The following is a 7,488-nucleotide window of genomic DNA, read 5'->3' on the forward strand; positions in this document are numbered from 1 at the left end:
ACGTCCCTCGCCCTCTTGATCTAGCAAGATGTCAAGGAAGTAGATGAGTTCCGTCAGCACGACGGCATGGTGACGGTGATGGTGAAGTGATCTGCACAAGGCTTCGCCTAAGCACCACGAGAATATGACCAGGGGTGTAAACTTTGGAAGGGGGCGCTGCACACGGATAACAATTGATGTTTTGTTGTGCTAGGGCGCCCCCTCACATATATATAGGTTGGAGGGAGAGGGGAGGCAGCAATGGGGCGCCCCAAGTAGGATCTGAGTCCTACTTGGGGTTTTCCCAGGTGGCGCCCCCCTTCCATAAATTGTCGGAGGGAGAAGGAAAGGGGTAGAAGGAAGTAGTACTTCCTACTTTTCCTTTTTTTTCCCTTCCTCTCTTTCCTTCTCCTCTTTGGCCGTCCCATATGGGGGGCGGACCAGCCCCTTGTGGCTGGTCGATACGTCTCCAACGTATCTATAATTTTTTTGATTGTTCCATGCTGTTATATTATCATTCTTGGATGTTTTACAATCATTTTATATCATTTTTTGGTACTAACCTATTGACATAGTGCCCAGTGCCAGTTGTTGTTTTCTCCTTGTTTTCTACATCGCATGACATCAATACCAAATGGAGTCCAAACATAGCGAAACTTTTTGTGGATTTTTTTGGACCAGAAGACACAAGTTGGGCCGAAGAAGTACCAGAGGGGTGCCCCGAGGGGGGCACAACCCACCAGGACGTGCCTGGGGGACCAGGCTCGCCCAGGTAGGTTATGCCCACCTCGGTGGTCTCCCGCACCGCCTCCTTGCTCTATAAATGCCCCAATATTCTAGAAACCCTAGGGGAGTCGACAAAAATCAATTCCAGCCGCCGCAAGTTCTAGAAACACCAGATCCAATCTACACACCATCATGGAGGTGTTTATCATGTCCATTGGTGCCTCTCCGATGATGCGTCAGTAGTTTTTTGTAGACCTACGGGTTCGTAGTTAGTAGCTAGATGGCTTCCTATCTCTCTCTCTGTTGACTCTCAATACAATGGTCTCTTGGAGATCCATATGATGCAAGTCTTTTTGTGGTGTGTTTGTTGGGATCCGATGAACTTTGAGTTTATGATCAGATCTATATTTTTATCCATGAAAGTTATTTGAGTCTTCTTTCATCTCTTATATGCATGATTGATTATAGCCTCGTATTTCTTCTCCAATATTTGAGTTTTGTTTGGCCAACTTGATCTATTTATCTTGCAATGGGAAGAGGTGCTTTGTGATGGGTTCGATCTTACGGTGCTTGATCCCAGTGACAGAAGGGGAAATGACACGTATGTATCGTTGCTATTAAGGATAACAAGATGGGGTCTATTTCTACGTAAATAGATCTTGTGTACATCATGTCATCGTTCTTATTGCATTACTCCGTTTATCCATGAACTTAATACAGTAGATGCATGTTGGATAGCGGTCGATGTGCGGAGTAATAGTAGTAGATGCAGCCAGGAGTCGGTCTACTAATCTTGGACGTGATGCCTATATAATGATCATTGCCTGGATATCGTCATGATTATTTGAAGTTCTATCAATTGCCCAACAGTAATTGTTTTTCCACCATTTGCTATTTTCCTCAAGAGAAGCCACTAGTGAAACCTATGGCCCCCCACTTTTTGGAAAAATAATACACCTTATATTAACGAACGGAGGGAGTATTTGCCTTCGCGATCAAATTTTTTTGCTTTTATTTTCAGATATATTAAACCAAAAATACAAAGATACTTTGATGCACTTTATTTCATTCGTGATCTATTTATCCAATCTATTACAACTTTATCCCATCAACGTGCTTTCTGGCGTCGTAACCTGAAAGGGATTGACAACCCCTTTAACACGTCGGATTGCGAATATTTGTTATTTGTGTGCAGGGGTTGTTTATGTTGTGTTGGGTGGTTCTCCTACTAGTTCTATAACCTTGATCTCATCACTGAGGGAAATACCTACCGTCGTTGTGCTCCATCATCCCTTCCTCTTTGGGGAAATACCGACGTAGTTCTAGCAAACATCAAAAGGAATTTCTGGCGCCGTTGCCGGGGAGACATCATCAACATCAACCAGGTTCCTAATCACAAATCTCATCTCCTTGCAATTTACATTATTTGCCATTTTCCTCTCATTTTCCTCTCCCCCACTTCACAAAAATTTGCCGTTTTATTCGCCCTCTCTTTCATTCCCCGTTTTCTCGTCAGATTTGTTTTTAAGTGCAATCTTGTTGTGACATCACCATGAGTGATTTTGGTATGGCAGAAACAGATGATGGCCTAACTCCTAAAATGGAGCCTACGGGTAATCTAGATGCCAAAACTTTTGTCTTGCGGCAAGGGAATTTTATGGGAAAAGAACATATCCAAGAATTTTTCAATTGTGTTGGAAATTTAAGTCTTGATGATGATCCTATACTTAAAATACTAAATCTTATGTGGAAGTTATTTTGGTGCTAATTATGAAACTTGAAACTAAATTTATTCATACTCATCCTACCTTGCAAAGATTGTTCTATGAGTTACCCGTTATAAAGAATCCTAAAGCTAAAAAGTTAGCCACTCTTGTTCTGATGAATGAATTTGACTACATAATACGGGAATCTAGGGAAATCTTTGATTTTTATGATCGTGAAAAACCCGTGATTGATGAAATTCTTTATAATAGTGATTACGTGTTGAGACATTTGCTCGAGGATAACCAAATCTTTGATGAGAATCTTAAAAAGCAAGTCCCGGTTTTAGACATGATCCAACAAGTTTTCAATGATGTTAATCAACACTATTCTTGGATTGTTGCCAGAAATCAAAAGGGTTATAATAATAAGCAAATTGATAGTGCTAAGGTTTCCATGGATAATGTGTTTTATGTTTTATTTGCAAAAAAACCCTAACAAAAAGACTTCCAAGGAAAACAAGGCTAAAGATGACAACGCATGAGCTCGAGCTTTGGTTAAACGACATGTGACAATGACCGGCCCTAACACGAACTAGGAGGAATCCATTCATGGCCAACACATACTCCTCGTTATCGGTCAAAGGGATGATATATATACACTCGGAGAGCCCACAGATATGCGTGTCATCACAAAAAACCGCACAAGGGAGACATGGTCGATCAGAATACCTTGTATACACTGCATGCGGCCCAAAAATATGTATGGGTACAGTGGTGTGTGATGTGTTTAAATCCCGAATGCACAATTTGGATGGGCCACCAACTACATTACAAACTGAACCATACCCGACTCCAATCCTGGTTCAATATGTACAATGTCAGTTTCCAACTTCGAGGCAGCGGGGTGGGGGGGGTCATCCGACGCATGCTCTCAAACTTTATTTGGTCTAACATGGCACACATAGCAATAGGAAACCATCATGGTCAAACCCTTCTCGTTGTTGGGTCAAATGGATAGATTGTGTGGGCCCCCCTCATTGTTAGTAAAGGATAATATATATACCTCAGGGAGCCCACAGATATATGCAGCGTCTATAAACCACACAAGGGAGACATGCTCGATCAGAACACCCTGCCCCCTATACCCTGCATGCAACCTGAAAAGGTTTATATAATCGCCATGACAGGTCACTATAGAGTCAATCATTCTTTAATTTATTAGAGCAAGAAATAATCAATAAAAACATAGTCTACAAATTAGCAAAACAAGGATCCCAAGGTTTATATAATCGCCGTTACACGGTCATTATAGAGATAAATGAAGCTTTAGATATGCAACTTCCCATCGGGTCACCCACCCTTGGACTACTCCGGCTTAACTTCTGCGTTCTATTCGACTAGGCTAGCGGATGGGAAGCAACCCCTTGCTGATAGGAATTGCCTCCTTGCATTTAAGGCGTCTCACGCTAGTTACCCTATGGGACCTACTCCCTCCTATCATGCACATTTGTGCTTTTAGAAACTGTGTGTGATATTTACATGGCCGGTGTGTCACCGCCTAGCCTTCAATGAGCATTGATACTGGTAGCGGGAAAATGATGGGAGAAGAGGCAGGAAACCAATGAGAGGAGTGGCGGGAAACAGTAGCCTGTTTAGAAAACATAGTAGAGAAGGAAGCGTGAGCTAGCACGACACATGCGCGCAATGCTTACCCATGTACTGCATGTGTTGTCGAAAGGGTTGAGGATTGTCGTTCAATCTGGGAGCATCCAATGATGTAGACGTACGATCCGTGGGGTTTGGGTTCTGGCTAATCAGAATGCACGACTCAGATCGCGCACCCAGCAGGGGGGAGGCAGGCATCGGCCATGATTTGGTAGGCACACGGCTTTCGTGAGTGAACCGTGTGCTTTTTGAAAACATTTCATGAGAAGAACCTCGGTTTTTAAATCCCCGTAAATCCAAAACTCACCCGAAAACACTAAACTTAGCATGGTATCACGACATGGCACATATATGTCAAGTAATCTTTTTCGTCCATTTGGCGCAAGTTTTATTACAAGCCTCTTACAAACTGGAGGTTCTCTCAAAGAAGCCTCATGGTTCCGATAGGGAAACGTATCCCCCTTGTGGGCGAAATGATAATCACTGCCTCTTTTCACCTTGTATTTTCTTCTACGGGCAACATGGAACGACAGGATATTCGTGCTGAAATTTAAACTTATTCAAGGTTCGTTTGGCCTTTTTATACACTAATTGAGTTTCCTAAGTATTTAATGTCCATAATTCAAATATGAACTTCAAATACATGCTCTGGTTCACCAAAATGGCTAGAAAAATATGCATGTGTCCTTGGGTGCATGTTTAGATCCCATGCCAGGAATGGGAACAAATTACAACCGTACTGGCATCCTGGCTCATCCTCAAGCATTTGGAATCTCAGTTTTTTAAATCCCCGTAAGTCCTAAACTCACCAGAAAGTCATGAAAGTTAGCATTATGTCACGTCATGGCACATATATGTCATGGTAAAAACATTTCCCAATTTGGGCCAACCTTTATTACAAACCTCTTACAAACCAGAGCTTCTCTCAAAGAATCCTCATGGTTCCTATAGGGAAACGTGTTCCCCTTCTGGGCGAAACGTAATCACTGCCTCTTTTTGCCTTGTATTTTCTTCTACGGGCAACATGGAACGACAGGATGTCCGTGCTGAAATTTAAACTTATTCAGGGTTCGTTTGGCCTTTTTATACACTAATTGAGTTTCCTAGGCATTTAATGCCCATAATTCAAATCTAAACTTCAAATACATGCTCCAGTTCAACAAAATTGCTATAAAAATTATACATGTGTCCTTGGGTGCATGTTTAGGTCCATGCTAGGAATGGGAACAAATTACAACCGTACAGGTGTCCTGGCTCGTCCTCAAACATTTGGAATCTCGGTTTTTAAACCCGCTAAATCATAAACTCACCAGGAAGTCATGAAAGATGGCATGGTGTCACGTCATGGCAAATATATGTCGTGGTATAAACATTGTCCAATTTGGGCCAAGCTTTATTACAAACCTCTTACAAACTGGAGCTTCTCTCAAAGAAGCCTCGTGGTTCCGATAGGGAAATGTGTTCCCCTTGTGGCGAAATGTAATCACTTCCTATTTTCTCCTTGTATTTTCTTCTACGGGCAACATGGAACAACAGGATATCCATGCTAAAATTTAAACTTATTGAGGGTTCGTTTGGCCTTTTTATACACTAATTGAGTTTCCTAGGCATCTAATGTCCATAATTCAAATCTTAACTACAAATACATGCTCCAGTTCACCAAAATGGCTAGAAAAATTATACATTTGTCCTTGGGTGCATGTTTAGGTCCCATGCCAGGAATGGGAATGAATTACAATTGTACCAGCGTCCTGGCTCGTCCTCAAACATTTAGAATATTGGTTTTTAAATCCCCATCAATCCAAAACTCACTAGAAAGTCATCAAAGGTCGGCATGATGTCACGTCATGGCACATATATGTCGTGGTAAAAACATTGCCAATTTGGGCCAAGCTTTATCACAAACCTCTTACAAAATGGAGCATGTCGCAAGAACCCTCGTGGTTTCGATAGGGAAACGTGTCCCCTTGTGGGCGAAATGATAATAGCTCCCTCTTTTAGCCTTGTATTTTCTTCTGCATGCAACACGGAACAATGGGAGATTCGTGCTAAACTTTTAATTTATTCAGGGTTCGTTTGACCTTTTTATTCATTAATTGAGTTTTCTAGGCATTTAATGTCCATAATTCAAAACCAAACTATAAATACATGCTCCAGTGCACCAAAATGGCTAGAAAAATGTACATATGTCCTTGGGGTGCATGTTTAGGTCCCATGAAATGAATGGGAATGAATTCAACCATCTCACCATCCTGGCTTGGCCACAAACATTGCGAATCTCGGTTTTTAAATCTCTGTAAATCCAAAACTCACCAGGAAATCATGAAACTTGGCATGGTGTTACTACATGGTACATATAATTGTCCAATTTGGGCGAAGCTATATTACAAGACTCTTAAAAAACGAAGCTTCTCGCAACCCTCGTGGTTCCGGTAGGAAAACATGCCCCTCTTGTGGGCGAAACGATAATCGCTGCCTCTTCTCACCTTGAACTTTGTTTTCTACAGGCAACATAGAATAACTGGAGTGTCGTGCTGAAATTTGAAACTATTCTGGGTTCGTTTGGCCATTGTATATATTAATTAAGTTTTGTAGGCATTTAATGTAGTCCATAATTCAATTTTTAACTACAAGCACATGCTCCAGTGAAGCAAAATGGGTGGGAAATCGTACATGTGTCATTGGGTGCATGTTTGTGTCTCATTTATGGAATGGAACTGAATTAAAAACTTCTCATCGTCCTGAAACATTGAGAATCTCGGTTTTTAAATCCCAGTAAATCGAAAACTCACCCAAAAAACATGAAACTTGGCATGGTTTCATGACATGGCACATATATGTCGTGGTAAAAAGATCGTCCAGTTTGAGACAAGGCACACACATTAATAGCCAACAAAGTCCTTTTTAAAAACAATAGCTGACATGTTAATATCGCAAACGGTTGTTTTATATAAACCGTGTCAACATTTAATCATACTCCGTGGCATGCGTACAGTTGTTTGATTAGACGGGACGAGTGCGAGAAGTCTGTCGTGCATGCTCGATGGGACGCGTGCGAGCAGTCCGCCGCGCAGGCTTGACAGGACGCGTGCATCCTCTCCACCTCACAGGCTCGACGGAACATGTGCGAGCAGCAAGGCCGTCCATGCTCACCGGGAAGCGAGCTCTTTGACCTCCATCCACCAGCCACTACCCGCCTCGCTCACAACTTCTCCATTAATAAGTTAATTAAAGCACCTGGACGGAGGGTGTTTTCTTGTGATCCCATGGCAGTATTTGCTTTGTTCGTGTTTTCAACTCGTATTCCGGCCTAATTTAAATTGCCACATAGGGCAACGGATAATACGACGACAAATAAAATGGCAACGGATAATACGAAGACAAATTTACAATGGGGCAGATAATAACTATC

Source organism: Triticum dicoccoides, chromosome 6B, assembly GCF_002162155.2.
Source record: "Triticum dicoccoides isolate Atlit2015 ecotype Zavitan chromosome 6B, WEW_v2.0, whole genome shotgun sequence".
NCBI lineage: Eukaryota > Viridiplantae > Streptophyta > Magnoliopsida > Poales > Poaceae > Triticum > Triticum dicoccoides.